The sequence below is a fragment of the Talpa occidentalis genome, unplaced genomic scaffold (genome assembly GCF_014898055.3).
Source record: "Talpa occidentalis isolate TD23 unplaced genomic scaffold, MPIMG_talOcc4v2.1 talOcc4.5, whole genome shotgun sequence".
Classification (NCBI taxonomy): domain Eukaryota; kingdom Metazoa; phylum Chordata; class Mammalia; order Eulipotyphla; family Talpidae; genus Talpa; species Talpa occidentalis.
The window spans coordinates 90478180-90498140 of record NW_023604861.1 but is presented as its reverse complement, the minus strand read 5'-3'; positions in this window follow the sequence as shown (position 1 = coordinate 90498140).

Below are 19961 nucleotides of genomic sequence, written 5' to 3'. Positions count from 1 at the left end.
ATTGACTACAACACTACGTAGTTTATTTGGGTTATGAATCCAGAAAACATAAGAAATTGGTAAAGTGAACCATAAAATATGTGTTAATGATGGAGGTCTCATTAAAACATTAAAGCTCATTCCTATTAGACCCCTCTCAGTGTCTGTAGGATATATTTTTGGTATTTTCATATGAAATGTGGGAGCCTGGAACATTTATTCACCAACTCTAGTCCTTCATTTGTTGACAGTTATTTCTGGAAGCATTAGCTCTCCATTTATTCTAGCCAGTCATGATAACTGATAGTTTCTCATCCCAGCTCTGGAGCAATGAACTTCAAGAGGAAGCTGACCACCAGGATAGACTATCATCTCAGCTGTGGCTGAAATCAGAAGTGGGGTGAGAGGCTTAAAACAGTGGCAACTTGTCCTATAGGAAGTATGGTTGGTTTAAACATAGGAAGCAGCATTGTCACAGAAAATAAAGTTATTCACCAAGAAGATAATTAAAGTTTCTCACTGGTATTAAAAATGGATGATGAGATTAAGAAATAGTATTTTGGCTTTGGAACCTGGGAACTACTGACATACTGAATTTATCTTGTTCAGGGTCCCACTGGGAGCAGGACAGGATAAAAAATACTGTTTAATACAGAAAGGTTGAGTCAAAATTGAAGTTGAATGTCTCTATGAAAACTGTGGTTTAGCACTCCCTATCAGCTAGAATTTATAATTTCACACAGTCAGAGACACATGTGTATTCCCAATTGTGTTAAAACTTTAAATGGACATCTTTTAGATAATCAGCAATAAGAGAAGGAGAAAAAGCCAGAATGGTTCCCAAAGGTTTCACATAATTTCTGAAAGAGTTGGGAGAGAGGAAGGTCAAAATATTTACATTTCCAAGGGCACGAAAACCAAAGAACATGAAAGGCATCTCATATCTAGAGAAAGGATTCTTTCACAATGTCATAGGGCCCAATTCTAAAGTAGCTAATCCAAAATGTGAGCTCCTTTATATAATGTCCAAAAACAATGTATGTGCCTTAATCATATCATGGATAAAGTGCACAACAGGATAAATAAACCATTCAGGGGTCTTCCCAGTGGCGCAGTGGTTGAGCTCTGGGTTGCGAAGCTGCCCGCAGCCTCTGCAGTGCCGGTTCAATCCCCGGCCACCAGGCAAGGGTCCCACATGGCGCGCAGACCTCTCCTGCCACCCACTGCTCCCCTCAGCAGTGTACTTTGGCCCTTCTGCCTGTTCTGCTCCCCGCTCTGGTTCTGGTGAATTCTCTCACCCTCCTGCACTTCTGACTGTACCCAGTGCTTGTATAAATAAATAAATACATCTTTAAAAAAATAAATAAACCATTCAGGACATTTTAAGGGGAGGAAGAAAGGAAAGAATAATGGGAAACATGGTCTAATAGCTAAATAAATAGTAAGAGAATTCTCTTAGAGGGCAGTAACAACATTCTATGACCACATCTTACCCATAGGAGCATTTCTGTCACACATTGTAAGTATCAAGCTAATTAATTTAATGAATTAAAGATTGTCTGGATATATAATTAATCAGCTAATTGCTTGACCTAACTATCCATTCAGAAAAAAATAATCATGATAACAGTTCTGTCTAAACACTGCCCGATTTTGTCAAGGTCAACGTCTGGAAGTCACCCAAAAGCCAATTCCTAGTGCATATTGCTGGTGAAGTTCACAGTGGCCCTGGGGAAAAAAGAATCATTTGGCCTTTTGTCATTTGGCACGCTCTTTCCCAATTGACACTGGCCCAATTCCTGGCTAAAGTTTCTAATTTTAGGTTAAACTTATAATGTTGGGACTGAATCTTCCAATTACTAATCTTCTGTTGCAAGAGTGAATATATCGGGGCCTCCCCGGTGGCGCAGCGGTTGAGCGCTGGGTTGCGAAACTGCGCGCGGCCTCTGCGGCGCCGGTTCGATCCCCGGCTGCTCCCCGGCCACCGGAGGAGGGTCCCACATGGCGTGCAGACCTCTCCTGCCGCCCGCTGCTCCCCTCAGCAGTGTACTTCGGTCCTTCTGCCTGCTCTGCTCCCCGCTCTGGCTCTGGTGAATTCTCTCACCCTCCCGCGCTTCTGACTGTACCCAGTGCATGTATAAACAAACAAACCAGCAAACAAATAAATAAAGCATGCCTCTATTAAAAAAAAAAAAAAAAAAGAGTGAATATATCTATTATAGAACCGACTCTAAAGATATATGTGCCCCTCCTTACCTTTCTTTGGGGCAAGACAAAAATGTCGATACCAAAATGTAAGGAAGTGAGTGCTGATAGATTATATATGGACTTCAAAGTCCACTGTAACTTGTGTCTAATCTCTCTTAACCCTAGCCCTTCCATTTGAATGTAGTGAGTGTTCCATTAGCTCCTCCAAAAATAATAAAGATGAGTGATTGTGCTGTGGTGGAAATAGTCTTTATAGAAAACCCTCCTAAAAGAAAGTAAAATATCTAAAATGTTCCAGTTTTGTTCCTTAATATCAGTACCACATTAATACTTTTAAATATTCCAAATTACCTTTGTATAAGTGAACCTCATTATTCTTTGTAAATTTTTTTAAATTTATTTGATATTTAACTAAAAGAATTAAAACTAATAAAATGACCTTGGTATTTGAAGGGATGCTTCTCAAAACAAACAAATTTAATGAAATGCAAATGCTATCTTTAATCATAATGTTGTAGAGTTGTAGAGTCAGAAAATTATATCACATTTTAAGCATCATAAGTATTTTAAACACACATACACAATTCCTTTAGTGTATAGGCTGACAAAGGACAAAATGGCTGGACAAATCTGTTTTTCTTTCCAAACTCTTAAAGTTTTATTGGAATACAACAACACCCATTTGTTTACATATTCTATGAGGTTGCTTTCTGGCTGCAACAGTAGATTTTGAGTATTTGCCATAGAAATCATATGGCCTAGAATGCCTAAAATATTTACTATCTGGTCCTTTACAGAAAATGTTTTTCAACACGTTTTCTAGACCATGACGGTAGTTACTAGCCTCCTGTGACTACTGAGCTCTTAAAATGTGACTGGTTCAGTACAGGAACTATTTTTTTTTTAATTGTGATGTCTTTTTTTAAAATTTATTTATTTATACAAGAACTGGGGTACAGGTCAGAGGCGCAGTGGGGTGAGAAAATTCACCAGAGACAGAGCAGGGAACAGAACAAGCAGATGGACCAAAGACACTGCTGAGGGGAGTAGGGTGGCGCAGGAGAGGTCTGCTGCACAATGTGGGTCTCTCCCCTGCTAGCCGGGAATCGAACCTACTCTACAGAGGCTGTAGACAACTTCACAGCGAGTGTTCAACCCGCTGTGCCACCAGGGAGGCCCAAGGAACTGAAAATTTAATTAAATTAAATGTGCTGAAAGTTTCTCCGAAATAAAAATCAATAGTGTATGTCTTGGGTGGGGGGTGAGGAGTGAGAGGGTGACAGAGAGAGAGAGAGAGAGAGAGAATCTGCTAGAGAATCTCCTTAATATAACCAGTAGTTTTTCTTTTATTTAGGTCTTAAGTTAATTGGTTGAGAATCACCCATATGATGGAGGGCAGTCTGCTTTACCATAAACTCACTGACATAAATGTTAATCTCACCCAAAAACACACTTCAAATTCACAAATAAAATTGCTCATCACATTTACTGTTTTCTGGACAGAATTGCAAAGACTTAATTTTAAAATATAATTTGAAATAACTCATTTTACATTGGTACATGATAAAATTATGATGTTTGATATATTGGTTGCATGATAAAATTATGTTTGATATATTGGTTACATAAAATGTTTTTTTAAATTAATTTCATATATTTTTCTTAACATTTTTATAATGTGACAGCTAGAATATTTTAATTTACTTATGTGGCTTGCATTATATTTCTTTTGGACAGCTCTGCTCTGAACACGATGCATTGCCTGTGAAAGTGAACTTGTTTCACTTCCCCCAACCCCTTATATCTTACTTTTTATTTTTCCATCCTGTAGAGTACTGACATAAGTTACTGAAGGGGATATGAAATACAGTTTATATGTAATTTGGCTATTGCTTTTGTTTTATTTTTTTTTTCAAGTGAGATAAAATGTCTCCAAGAGTCACCTGAGAAACAACAAATTTAACTTCTTAATTAGTTAATTGAATGTGTGTGTGCTTGACATAAATAGTAAATAAGTTACACGTTACTAAAGACATCTGAACATGGCCTGTCATTTCTTCTAAAGCATAACTTAAACCCTTCTTTTCTACTTCCATTCACAATAAATACTCTGCAGATCTGTATTTGCATTTTAAAACAAATTTGCCAAGGTCTAAGTATAATAAACTTAATCCATTTTAAGTGAAAAATTTGAAGCATATTGGCAAATAAATATAACTATAAACACTATCTCAGGCAAGGTAGAATTATAAATGGAATTCTAAAGAGCCCCCAAACCCCGAGATTCCAGTTCCCAGTTATTCCATCAAAGCACTAAGTATTTCTGCAGAGGGAATTTGCAGCTGTCATTAAGGTTTCTAATCAGCTGAAGGAGATTATCCTAGATAGTCTGGTGGGCGTATTTCAGTTACACAGCCCTTAAAAGCAGAATTGAAAAACACGAGAAAGGAGGCCCAAGCGGGAGGTCAGAGAGACAGGAAGTACAAGAAGGACTCAACCTGCTTTTGTGGTCTTGAGGTTGGAGGAAGAACACGCTTTTCAGAGCTGAGAGTGACCCTTAGCTGACAGCCAGCAAGGAAATGGGACTTCAGTCCTACAGACACATGGGACTGAATTCTCCTGAAATTTAAATGAGCTTGGAAGTGGATTTATCCTCAGAGTTTCCAGAAAAGAACACAGCACTGCTGAAGCTTTGATTTGGACCTTGTGAAACACAAAGTAGAAAACCAGAGTCGTGCTGGACCTGGACTTCTGACCTCCAGAATCAAGATCATAGGTAAGTGTTGCTTTATACTGTTGATTTTATGGTAATATATTAGGTCAGCAATTGAAGCAAATTAATACTCCATAGAAAGTTTTTTTTTCCCTCTTAACACACAGTAATGATTTCAATTCACCTCTCCTCGAGGTAACCACTGTTAAGCTTTTCTTGCTACAGGTTAGTTTTAAATGTAAAAGAATTTTGTATCAGTGAAGTTATGCAGTATGTGTCCTTTAGTGTTGGTCCTCTACTGTTCAGAATTTTAAAAATGCATCTGTTCAATATATAGCAGTAAATCATTTATTGCTTAGTTGATTACAACATTATGCCATAATTTGTAATCTGTTGCACCTGTTGAACATTTGCTTCAGGCTTTTAGTACTTTGAAGTTGCAGTAAACATTCATATGTATGGCTTTTTGTGGGTATAGGGTATCATATCTCTTGGGGAAATATCTAAGAGTGGAAGTGCTATAAATGGCTCTTTTGAAGTGGCCAACTGATTTTCATAATAATTGTGCCGTTTTACACTCCTATCCGCAATGTATTGAGAGTTCCATTTGCTCTGTAGCCTTGCTAATGCCCAATAGAGTTGACCTTATTTTCAGTTTACTATCTAGTGGGAATTAAAAAAATATGATTTCAGTTTACATTTCCCTGATGATTAATGACATAAAGTAGCTTTCCTTATATCTTTTGGCCTCTCTCATATGTTTTCTTGTAAAATGTCTGCTCATATATTTTGCCAAGTTTTAATGGTCTCTATCTCATTGTTGAGGTATGTGAGTTCTTGATACTGTTCTCAATTAACATTGTTGATAAGTTCTTAGAAACTGCTACTTTAAAGGACATAAAATGAAAGAAGATTCTTGAAAAATCATGGTTGTCAACATGGGTTAGGATTTTTTTTTTTTAATTATGCTATTGATGAAAAAGACTGAATAAGAGGGTTTTATTTGAAGATTCGCTGTATATGCAAAATAGTATCTTAGATCAATTATATCTAGTGTGTGTTCTATTGCATTATTTTTCTTAATGATGTTCCTGGTGGCATATTTTTTAAAAAAATGTGTATCATTTATCATATCTTGGTTAGTTGTAATGTTTTGGAGTCATAAGAAATGCTTGCCTGTCCAAAGGGTGCAGAAATTTTCAACTACATTTACTTCTAGAGAGAGTGTTGCTTTAGTTATACATTTAGCTCTATGGTCTATTTCAAGTTCAGTTGTGTGATTAGAATGAGATAAAAGTTGTGTGATTACAATGAGATTCATTTGTCTTCCCTGTGAGTACAACTTGTTCCTTCACTTTGTGTTGAACTTAGCACATTTGTAAAAAATCAACTAGCCATAAAAATAGGATTGTATTTCTGGATTTTTGATTTGTTCCAATAATTTATCTACCTATTCTTATAACAATATTTTGATTATTGTAGCATTATAGTTAAGTCTTGAAACTAGGTACTATAAGACCTTTGCAAAGAATATTTTGTCTGTTATCGTCCTTTTTACATAAATATTTTAGGCTCATAATTCCAATTTTGTATGAGTATTATACATTTTTAATTTATCCTTACATATTCTATTTGGTGACTTCTTAGTCACTTTTTCCAATTAATCATTTATATCACACACAAATTGTGGGGTTTTTTTGGGGGGTTCTCTAAGTCATATATCCTTTAATTGTGTTAAGTTTCTTGTATCTGGTATCTTTTGGAGGTTGCTTAGAGTTTTCTATACATGTAAGTTCGTTAAGTATAAAGGAACATTTTACTTTTTTCCATTGAAAAATGAATATGATTTTAATTTGTCATACCTATTTCCCTGACTAGGACATATGGTATAATGTTGAATAGAGTGAGATGGAACTTATGTAGCATTGGTAATATTTCATCCTTTAATGTTTAATAGATTTACCTACCACTGAGGCTTTTGGAACTTGGAGTATTATTTATAAGTGTTCTTCTAGTATGAATTTTAATTCTTTAGATCATAAAGCAGTGTTCTGGTTTTTGTTTTAAAAAAATGTTTCTCTAATGTCAGATGTAGTATTTCTGTTTCTCATGAAAATTGTGGTTTTAACAAAGTTGAATAGTATAAAATTACTTTTAATGCAACATTTTAATATTTGTAGGTTCTGTAATGATGCCACTTCCTTTTTTAATCCATTATAATGATTTTGATCACTTAGTGAAATATATAGGCTGCCTTGAAATTAATCATTGATATGCTTTTACCTAAGCCTACTGACATTAATAATTTGTGGGGTTTTATTCTCATTTTAAGTCTAACTAGAGTTTAATCTACTGTGGTATTCACTCTCTTTAGTTCTATTTATTTTCGTTTCTATGCTGATGAATATTTAGTGTCATAAGTTTTTTTTTTCCCTCCAAATTATGTTTTTGGGATAAAGTTGACTGACATCTTTATCTGCTCCAGGAGTTACAGTTGAAACCTCTATACATGCACACTTTAACATCTTGCCCACCACTAGGGCCCCAATAAGCCTCCTGGCTCCCTCCCACATTTCTACCTCACCACCTTCCCCCTCTGTTTGCTTCAGTTCTATAGTGATATGTTAAGTTTTTATTATGGGTTTGGTTTTCACGATTCCTTGTTATGTTTCCATATATTCTGCCTATAAGTGAGATCATCATCAAATATTTGCTTTCTCCTTCTGACTTATCTTGCTTAGTGTTATCCTTTCCACTTCCACCCATGTTGTTGCAAAAGCAGGAGTTCATCCTTGTTTATAACTGAATAGTATGCCTCTTTCTCTGTGTCTAAGTCTATGTGTATGCATGCATATGCACCATATTTTTCTGATCTACTCCTCTGTCCTTGGGCACTTTCAATGTTTTCATAACTCAGCTATTGTAAAATAGGGCTGCAGTGAACATAGGAGTACACATATACCTTTCAATCAGTGGTTTTCTATCTTTTTTCCATATAATCAACTTTCGTTGCCTTTTCCTCTATTATATCTGTATGTTTAATTGCAGTGATTTTCTAGTTCTAATTTTCTGTTCCTTTTTCCTGCCTACTTAGAATTTAATAATTCTAATCTTTATCTACCTTCTCAAACATTGAAATTTAGACCAATTATTTTAAATATGTTCAAATGTAACTGTTCTTTCCCATAGACACAATTTTTCTCACGTGCGTTGATTGAACTGCATCATAGAAAATTTATATTGATGTGCAATGGAAAAATTTTAATTCCCTTATTATGTTCTTGAACTCATAAACTCATAAGATGAGTTTATAATTTCCAAATATCAGAGGCTTTTCTATTATTCATTTCTAGTCAAATTTGTGTGTGATAAGAAAACATTTTATGGACTCTATGGATTCTATATTTTTAGCACATTATTTGGTCTAATTTGATGAATATTCCATGTGTGTATGTGAACAAAAATTATGCAGTAGTTTGGTAGGCTGTTCTATAAAATGTCAAATAAGGTCAGATTGCTTGGTAGAGTTGTTCAGTTCCTCTATATCCTCACTGACTCTCCATCTATATTTTTCTGTTGCTAAAAGTGGTTTTTATGTATCTAACTAGATTTTCAGGACTGTCAATTTCTTATTTCAGGACTATCATTACCAATTTTTTGTTATATATATTTTGAAGTTCTGTAACTGAGAACATACATTTATTTTCTTGCTGAATTAATTCTTTTGTTGATGTTAAATGTTCTTTTCATCCCTGGTAAATTGTTCTGATAGCTACTTTTTCTAATATTATTATAGCCTGTCCAGGTTTCATCAGGGTTCACATGATATATTGTCCTTAACATTTTACCTTTCTGCAAATTTACATTTGAAACAAAATGATTTTAGTTGTCTTTTCCCCCCTCTATTCTCATAATTTTGATTTATACTATGTAGACTGCACTAGAGTAATCAATATGCTTTAGTGTAAGCGTATCTTCTTTATATTTGTATGCTAATTGTGTCAATCAGTTTTGTTTTATTCTCTTGATTTTTTTCAATAGAACACTTTTATATTTCATTTTGTCCCTTCTGTAACAATTTTCAGTGGTGGCTCTGGGTTTATAAAATAAATTTTAATTTATCATGTTCTACCTTCCCCATAGTCTGTAAGAAATGTAGTATAGGGTCTCCCTGGTGGCGCAAGGGGTTAGAACACAACCTGTGAAGCTGTCCGCAGCACTACAGCATGAGTTTCATCCCCGGTCAGGGAGCGACCCACATGGTGCAGCAGACCTCTTCTGTCTCACCCGCTGCTCCCCTCTGCAGTGTATTTCAGTCAGTCTGTTCCCATTCTGTGTCTGGTGAGTCCTCTCACCCCCACACCTCTGGCCTGTACCCCAGCTCTTGTATGCATAAATAAATAAATCTTTTTTTCAAAAAAGAAATGTATATATGCATGTTGATTATTTTAAAAAATGTGGAAGTGATTTTCATTTCCCATACTTTGTTCCATTGTTGGCACATATATTTCTCTATAAACCCTTCTATGTCTTACTATTTTGGCTTTAGACTGTTATATTTTACAAATTTATTCATTGGTAGAAAAAATCTTATGTAAGTACTCACAGTTATGCCATTTCTGGTGTCCTCCTTCCTTTTTGAGGATCTGAAGTAAAGACCATGTGAGCCTGATGCATATTTCCAGAGCTTTCTTTGTGTTTTTAGTTTTTGGGTTTTTTTTTTTAATTTTTGTGTAGAAGAACTTGGGTATAAGCCAGAGGTGTGGTGGGTGAGAGGATTCACCAGAGACAGAGTGGAGAGCAGAACAGGAAGACTGACTGAAATACACTGCTAAGGGGAGCAATGGGCGGAGATGGGAGAGGTCTGCTTTGCCACGTGGGTCAGCTCCCTGGCTGACTGGGGATCACCACTCAGACCCTAGTGGTGTAGCACTAAGCTTTAACCAGTAGGCTACCAGAGCTCTTTTTTTTGTATACCCATCTCTTCTCTATGCTATACCCTTGAAATCTGGCTGTTCCAGTCTTTCCCAACTTGGATCTCTTCTCAGTTCAACAAGTTCACTATGCTTTCTTTGAGTCACCCCTCTGTGCCAAAACTGAAGCAGAATCTCTAAGCATACAGCCAGGACTTAACCTTTTTTGTTTTTCTTCTCTCAGGGATCATGGTACTGTACCTCCTGTTGTCCAATGTCACTTCATTTGTTTCATGTCTCCCATTTTTCACTTGTTTTCAACAAGTGGGCAAATATAGGACTAAATCCACTAGACCTCAAAACAAGTTTTCTCTAGATCACTTTCAAAATTTATTTACAAATACCTAACCTTTCATATGGTTTTGTTGCTGTTGTTGCTGCTATTTAATTATTATAAACTATCCTTGCATTTTTTTGTAGAGGACCAACCCTTTAGATTTAGTCTGTTATATTTTACTAATTTATTCAATAATAGAAAAATCTTCTATAATTACTTGTATTGCTGCCATTCCTGGTGTCCTTACGTTTTCAGATGGAGGTTTTCGTAATTTCTGAAAACTACTTAACACTGGAGCATATAAAATATAGATTGATATAATGGGATTAAATAAGAAAGAGGGAAGTAGGTAAGGTCAGCTCTTTTTTTTTTTTTTTCCACATGCAGCTAGAAGGTTCATATATATTATACAGGAGTTAATATATTTTTTGCTCATGTATTTGCTTGATCAGTATTTACACATAGGCATAACAAACAAAACAGCCAAGGAAATAATAATTATTGTGTCTTCCATTTCTATAAAGACCCCAGATATGGAACTTGTGACAAAGTAGGCATACTTAAATAGAAATCTGCAGTGTCAAGTATTTTATAGTTTGCTATTCCTGTGCATACTGAGCATATGTATTCTTGTATACAGCTTAACCGTGTTGTATTATCTTGAACAGCTCTGCATGTCACTTCTTTGAGATATCCCAGTCTGAAATTTTAAAACTTGCTGCCTAAGTATAAATTGGGAGAAAATTAATATGAGCACATATGTAAAGTAGGGTAAGAATAGATTCAACAGTAAACTAAATATGGCTTAACTGTGGATAGCACCTAACACAATCTATGACTGAATCACAAAAATAAAATTGCTACAATAAGGAAATGGTCTTTGTTTAACAAGACCATATTCAGATAATTCTGGTTTGGGTGCTTTATCTTAAATAAGAATATACTCATTTGAACATATCTTCAGGAGAGTGAACAGGAGGTTGAAGAATCTAGAAACGTGTTGTATAATACAGGCCAGACTGGATTATGAAGATTAACTGGACTGGGTGATATCTGTCCCCTTGAAGGGAATACTATGTAGTTGTTTAATCTTAATTCAGAGCATAGACTGAGCAATATAGAGAAGAGAAATCAAGAATCAGATTATGTCAGTTGTCTACCTATATCCATCTTTTCCCAACAACTAAGAACATATCCCTTATTTGCATATGCCTTTCAGACAAATGAATATTATGGAATGACCAGAACCAGATCCTATGAAATACAATGAACAAATTGTCTCTCACTTCCTCAATACTCCATCCTAAATACCATTCAACCAGAGTACTCTATCTATGAAAGATATACATATTATTTCCTTATTTAATTATATATTAGGTGTTTTTTCAGTGTCCTTAATATATTAGAGTGATGACTTGCTGTGTAGTCTCTTGTTCAGTTAAGTACTCCATTTGACAATAATTAGGAAAATTCTTTTAGAAACTAAAAGCTTTTATTCATTCAGAAATTGCATTGTAACTTCAACTGCTGTAAGAGTTGCTCTGGAAATACTAAAAGATTTTTACATGTAATGAAAGGTTTAAAAGTAGGGTTAGTATGTGGACAATTTGAGCAATTTTGACACTCTACCAAGCCCAATTATAGGAACCAAGGTTTTAAAGAGTCAAAGTGAGATATTTTCTAATCTCTCAAGCCTATAGAATAAGCCAGCATTAATACACACACAACCTCAGAAATGGTCTTCAGTATCTCGTTTAGGACACTTTGCTAGCTATTGTACAGAAAAATTGTGTATATTAGATACTTAATGCTACCTCTAGACTTATAAAAATTAGGTGACTGTGTCTGGCTAGACAGAAGGAATAGCAGTACTCTTTAAGTTCAGGGATATGAGTTTTTTTTTTTTTTCCACTGTATAAAGAAGATACAACTCGGGGATAGACACCTCTACTGCTGCTCTATAATATATTCAGGTTTCTGCCTTACCATCTCTTAGTTCCTCTCATTAAAGGAATTTTATACATCATAATCCTCCCTAATTTCTGTCATTTTCATGTAACCTTACAACTTTCTAGGGACTCTACTTTCCCTATCTAGTTTGCATTTAATGCTTATCATGTGAACCTTTATTTCACAGAAAATTATGTTCATTTTCTATTGAAGGATGCATATTATATTTGGATTGAAAATAAGTTCTGTGTCAGCTGCCTTAATAACATTAAACCTAAGTAGATTAATTAATAGATACACAAATTAATGCATACGAGACTAAGCATGTTTTGTCTCCATCTTGGCAATCGCTGCATGTAATGAAAGTTAGATTCATCTCCATTTCCAGCACTAAATTTGCTTAATTTCACTTACTTTAACCTCCCATATATTAATCCTTTCATCTCAGGAAAATATGTAACCTGAAAATTGAAACACATGTCAAACACAACTGTAACCATCAAGATGCCATGATCTGTGACAATCTCCCCCAACACAGTGCACTTCCATTTACACACACATTCTCATGTAAGTCAGAAGTTGGTTTGAAACTGTACTATTCAATGTTAATAACTACTATGACAGTGCTGCTGTTTATAGCAGCACTGTCATAGTAGTTATTAACATTGAATAGTACAGTTTCAAACCAACTAAGCTTTGGAAACAGCCCAAATGCCCAAAAATAGATGACTGGATCAAGAAGATGTGGTACATATATACCATGGAATATTACTCAGCATTCAAAAAAGATAAACACATGCAATTTGCAGCAACATGGATGACGCTGGAAGGGATCATGCTCAGTGAAATAAGCCAAAAAGAAAAGGAAAAATACCGGATGGTCTCACTCATAGCAGGGATCTAGAAAACTTAAATAAGGGACCAGGAAAATGAATAACTATAAGAAAGTGAAAATCAAAATCAACAAAAACTATGAACCAGAGACACTTTTTGGGGGGTGGGGGGCGGGAGGGGAGGGATTGGGGTCAGAATGGGGGGATTGCAATTGTATGGGGAATATAAAAATAAAATGTATTAATTAAAAAAAAATAACTACTATGACATAAAAATCCTCAGTCTTAAATTATGTCCAGCCCTTACCCTTTTCTCACCCCAAGCGAAGACTAAACTAATTCCTTTGACTAATTTATAGTTAGTGTGCATACTAACAATAAGTTATGTTGAAGTTACTCCTTCAAGGAAACCTTCCTTCCATTGAAAAAAATCCATGATTTGTGATTCAATCCCTCTTTATGATATAAACATGGCAAAATTGTCCACTTTTATTTTTCTCCTCATACTCATGTCTCAATACTCTATTATCTGGCTTTGATCTTTTCCATATTAGTTATTGGGTAATCGCACCTGTATTCAACAAATATAAGACTAGAGTTCCAAGAGCTATGGCTAAGATAGTTCCAAGATGATAGAATTACATATACCAAAGATTTGAAAACTGGAAGATAATTGGTGATAATATGTTTATCAAACTCATTAACACTGCAAAGAACACTTTCAAGATGTAAAAGAATCAATGGCTTTGGGTGTTTGTACTATTATCATAAGCTATTAAACTACATAAAAAGATTCAAAAGTGCTACTACAAAAAATAAAAATGTAATTCCAGAAAACATTCAATGTGTTAAGGAGGCAATCAAAAGAAAACAGAAGAACATGGCGCACAGACCTCTCCTACTGTGCTTGCTGCTCCCCTCAGCCGTGTACTTCATCAGCCTGCCTGTTCTGCTCCCTGCTCTGGCTCTGGTGAATTCTCTCACCCTCCCACACTTCTGACTATACCCAGCGCTTGTGTAAATAAATAAATCTTAAAAAAAAAAAAAAAAAAAACAAACAGAAGATAACAAAAAGTAGACTTGAAACTCAATTAAAATGTCAGGCTTATGCCTAATATATTAATTGCTAAAATAAATTTAAATGGTCTAGATATGCAAATTAATGACAGAGTGGATTGAAAAATATATGCTATGGCAAGTTGTTGATAAGAAATTTATAAATATAAGATTAAAAAAGAAAGGATAAAAAACATGGACTAGTAACAAAAAAAGGAATATCTTAACAGAAAAAAAGTAGACATAAAACAAAGAAAACTAAGAGACAAAGAAGGAAGTTGTGATAAAATTTTTTTTTTAAACATTTTTTTTTTTTATAGAGGCATGTTTTATTTATTTATTTATTTGTTTGTTTGTTTGTTTTTGTTTATACATGCACTGGGTACAGTCAGAAGCACGGGAGGGTGAGGGAATTCACCAGAGCCAGAGGGGGGAGCAGAGCAGGCAAAGGACCGAAGTACACTGCTGAGGGGAGCAGCGGGCGGCAGGAGAGGTCTGTGCGCCATGTGGACCCTCCTCCGGTGGCTGGGGAACAGCCGGGGATCGAACTGGCGCCGCAGAGGCCGCAGGCAGCTTCGCAACCCAGCGCTCAACCGCTGTGCCACCGGGGAGGCCCTGTGATAAAAGTTTAATCCCCTAAGAAAACACATTCAGTACTGGAGGAGAGGCAAGCATGTGAATCAGTAGACCTGGATAGAGATTTCAGAAATAGAGCCATAATATCTGCTCAAATGCTGTTTGACAATAGTAAGAAAGCATTTTAGAAAACTCTAATGCCATTTGTTGGAAAGGCTATTGGGTATCTAGAGATCAAAAAAAAAAAAAAAAATTGACCTAATATAAAATTAACTAAAAATGTATTGTAAATGTAAATGCAAAGTTGAAGGCTATAAAACTTGTAATTTTAAAAAGGAGAAAACTATTTGAAATATTAACTAATAGTAATGCTATCTTACTATTTATGGGCTTGACAACAAAAAATGTGGCCGATAAAAGGAAAAACTGATAAATTGGATTTCATTAAAATTAGAAAAACTTGTTTTGAGTAAAGATTTGGGCAAAAAGCACAAAGCTACAGTTTACCCACAGGATTTACAGATGGCAAATAAACACGTGAAAACCTTTTCAATATCATTAGCTAATTAAACATCAATGATGTCACTGTAAATCTATCAGAATGGTTAAAAGCAAAAACTGACAATAGCAAATGTTATTAAAGATCCTCAGAAACTGGATGATATATGCATTGCTGAGGGGAATGTAAAACTTCAGTCAATCTCCATAAATGCTGTAGCAGTCTTAAATATTAATTTTTAAATATCATACTATCCAGCAATTACAAAACCTGATTACTTTCCCAAAGAAATGAAAACCTGTATGTTCACACATGCCAAAAAAAAAAAAAAAAAAAAAAAAGTATACAAATGCTTTTAGGAATGTTATTCTTAATAGTAAAATAAATATAAGGCCCTCAAATGTTGAATGGGTAACTATCAATATAATACATCTATACCATGTAATACTACTCTTAAATAAAAAAGAATGAAATTTGTATATACATAGTGACCTGGATGAATCTCATGAAAGTTAGGGTGTTTGTAATAAGTCCTCAGGAGATTAAACTTTGCATGATTCTATTTACATAACATTCTTTAAAGGACAGATTCATAGAAAAGAATATCTGTGCTGGCCAAAAGTTAAATAATGGTTAGGACTGAAAGGAAAAGGATTTGACCACAAAAATACAAGATGAGGACTCATTCTAGCAAAGGAAAATGTTCTGTCTCTACACTGCCATCATTGCCAGTATTTGGTTGTGGTTTGGTTTGCAAGATTGCAAGATATTACCATTAAGGGCAACTTGGTAAAGGTCATATAGGATTTTTTTTTTTATATTTAATTCAACAACCCACATGTGAATCTATGCTTATCTTAAAAGAAAGGTATCATTTAAGAAGGTGGGAGACAAAAACCAGATTGCAATGGGTTACAGAGTTAAAGGTGATAGGGGATTAAATATTGTGGACTATTACGTTGTCACCTAAGGCATGTCTAAAATTTTTAAGTTCGTAGGCTTTTCTTTCCCTCGCACCATTTATTTTTTCTTAAAGATTTATTTATTTTATACAAGAACCAGGGTATAGGCCAGATGCGCGGGAGGGTGAGAGGATTCACCAGAGACAGAGTGGGGAGCAGAACAGGCAGACTGACTTAAATACACTGCTGAGGGGAGCAGTGGGCGGGACAGGAGAGGTCTGCCACGCCATGTGGGACCCTCGCAGGCCGTCCGGGATCAAACTGGTGCTTCAGAAGCTGCCGGCTACTTCACAGCGCAGCGCTCAACTGCCTGTGCCACCAGGGGAGGACCCTCTCGCACCATTTATTTATTTATTTATTTATTTATTTTTGTTGTTGTTTAAAGATTTATTTACCTATGCATACAAGAACTGGGGTACAGGCCAGAGGTGTGGGGGGTGAGAGGATTCACCAGAGACAGTAGGGAGCAGAAAAGGCAGACCGACTGAAATACACTGCTGAGGGGAGCAGCAGGTAAGACAGGAGAGGTCTGCTGCATCATGTGGGTCACCCACCTTCTCACACCATGTAAATGTAGTTATTCCCCCTTATCCAAGCCTCCCTTATCCAATCCTCACTTCCATTCTTCTGCACAACTTTTCCCTGAACCGACTCATATATTCTCATGGTTTTGACCTCCTTTATATAATGATTTCTAAACTGACATTGTTGGCCCTCTCTCATTGATATTCAAATTCATGAAGTTTTTATATAGCAAACATACTCCTGTGGTTGTCTGCAGACTCCCAACTCAGAATTCCTCACTTTCCCTTTCTTGCAGGCTCTTCTCCAATTAGTGTCATCTCCACCCAACTGTTCAGCCTAATTAGTAACTTGGAAATTATACTTGACTCCAGTATAACTTCCAGACCCCTTGCCATTCAAGCACCAAACTTAGACACTTCATATTTACGTTGATTTATGCCTCACACATATTTCTCTCCAATAGAGTACTGCTATGTTTTTCTGATTTTCTTGCCTTGAGATTGGCCACCTCAAATAAATCTGCATCTTTCAGAGTTTTCTAAGATACAAATTAACTATGTTATCCCCTGCTGCCCAAAGAATAAATTAAGATCCTGCCAAAGTATAAAGCCCTCTATGGTCTGGTTCCTTCTGTCAAGTCAGCCACATTCCAGTCTTTCTCTGACTGGAGTTTATGTTCCAGTAACATTGAAATAAAAGGTAATCGTTCTATATCTTTGCTCTTGCATTTTACTGTAAGGGCCCTCTGCTAGCAAGGCTTTATCTCCCCCTACCCAATCTCCTACTTCTACACCTTTTCATTTAGGAACTGACTGTTCCAAATATTGAAAGATCACATTATATCATTCCCTTTTCTTGACTAAAATAGTGCATAACAGATAAAATTTATGTATTTGATTTTCCCATAGACTAGGAAATATGAAGGACAGGAGAACCATGTCCACAATCTTAGGATATATATGTGAAATGGACATAGAACTTGGATAGTATATATATTCTCAGAGCTCAAGCTCTGAGGGAGAGATTGACTTTTCATTCATTCTTTCAACCCAAGTATATGGCCTGTAAGCCACTATGTTAGGACTCTGAACACAGGAGAAGTCAAGCTTTATGTTCTCAAGATGTTTATAGTTAAATATAATGTCACTCTACAAGATGCTGTACAGTGGAAAAGATGGAATTGTAGAATAATTTTCACAAGATCTACTGCAGAACTGGGGAAGAATGTATTGGTGAAAAGTACAGAGAGCCAAATATGTCAAAGTCAGAATTAGGCCAAGAAGGCACCATCAGGAGGCTCTTGAAGTAGATGTAACAATCAGGTACAGAAATAAATGGCTGGTACCAGTGTGTTAGGAAGAAATGAAAATTGAGTTTGAGCAAAAGGATATAATGTGAGTGATTGAAAAAAAAAAAATCTTGCTGACATATTCTTTTATGGAACTAAAAAGTGGGACATGATTGGCACTAATTCCAAAGAATCAGCAGATGGTTTGCCACTGTGTTCTTAGACTATCTTACCTAAACACCCCCAGCAGTAAGACTTGGTCCCCCCCAATGACTATAGAAGTTTGTTATTGATGTTAATTGGAATTACCTTCTTTATGGGATGCAGCTTTCTTCCAACGACCACATCACTCTTTAAATATTGCCAATCCTGGCTCTCTATTGTTAGATTTAAAAAAAAAAAAAGAACAATCTCATTCCAGTTCTGAGCCATCCGTCATTTAGACAACTTCTTCTATAGAATATCAGGAATGTCCTCTTTCATAAGCTGAGTTACAGTTTAATTCCATTTACTAGCTATGAGATCAAATGGACCAAAGGAGTTAGAGTGGTAGAATTTAGTTCAAAGGACCTGAGTATCCTCCAAAAAAGGTACACATCCATCCACTCACATCCTTCTCTGTTAAAATGGAATTAGGAATTCTTGCAGTGACACACCTAGGCCCCCAGATAAACTAGTCCTCCTTAGAAGATTGCCATATTCTGGTCTTGTTTTATTGTCTTTGGAGAAGCTGTTCTTTCCCCAAGTTTATAATTCTCCCCTGCCTTTGTTGGGATTATAAAGTTGGAGTTTCATAAAATATATATTAACACAATGAAAGTGGTATGAAGAATAACCATGAAATAATAAAGAACCAGCCCTATGACTCATCACACTTGACATCATTTCCATTTTAGGGAGGCTAGAAAGTCTACAGGTGACAGAATTCATGTGCAACCATTATATTCATCAATTAATTCTTTCATTTTTATTCAACAATTATGTTTTAAGTGCATACCATGTGGCAAACATTGTCAAGTGCTTGTGCCTTTGTAGATTTTTGGTCTAAGGGACTCTGATGGTCAGGCCATAAATGCTCTTACTCTAAAATCATTCACGCAAAAGGGACAACAGGGCATAAAAAGGGGTTACAGGACAATCTGATAATATTTAAGGGATAAACACAGTTCTGCTTTGATTGCTTCTCACTCTCATGTCCTGAGGCTTATGTTTAGGTTTTTCCTGTTTAGGCTGCGACACCTGCCCCACTTATGTCAAAGGGTCGTTACCTACTCTTCGCATCCAGTATGAGATAGTTCAAAATGACACAAAGCATATAGTTGTAGCAAACCTACTAATACACTCTCTACTTAAGCATGATAATCTCACTCCTGTGATTCCAGTATATGATGTGCTTTAGGGTGAGCTAGGCCATCATGGTGACTAAAAGGTCTTAACTCTTCCTCAATCCCTACCTTTTTGGTCTAGTGTATCCTCCCTTTGGTTTTCTGCCTGCTATTTCTGTTCATCCTTAAATTAGGAGTGTGATCTTGAACACCAAACCATTTGTATGGGGTCCTAATGCCCTTTTGACTCTTGCCAGCCTCATCTACAGGACAGCTATTGATCTTTGCCCATGTTCTCTCACTCACTTACTAAAGCTCTCCTTTCAATAGACCAATTCCCCAAACACCACTCTCCTGCCCATCACCTGCTGCCACCCACCTGGTGTCAGGTACTTCCACCATCTGTAGCCCTGTTGTATGCTCAGCCATCAGTTCTCCATTTTGCCAAGACCGGCATAGCTCCAATAACAATTATGAGGCACAGATGGTTCAAGGGTGGGTTGAGACTACCATCTTGTTTGTGATATTTCTTTCCTTAGGACAGCAGAAAAATTCAAAATCAAGCAGTGGTACAATGAATTGAAATAATTTACTGATATTTTTAATGCTGGAGAAAAAAATAATGATCCGATTAAATCTTCCCCTAAGAAATCATTATTCTATTGAGTTCATCCAAATAGCAGGGTGTGATTTTAATTATTGTAATGGAACATAATTGTCACTAAACTGAGGAGTTAATTATTCTGAAAATAATTATGTCATTCTTCTACAAATAAAATGATATAAAAATGTATTTT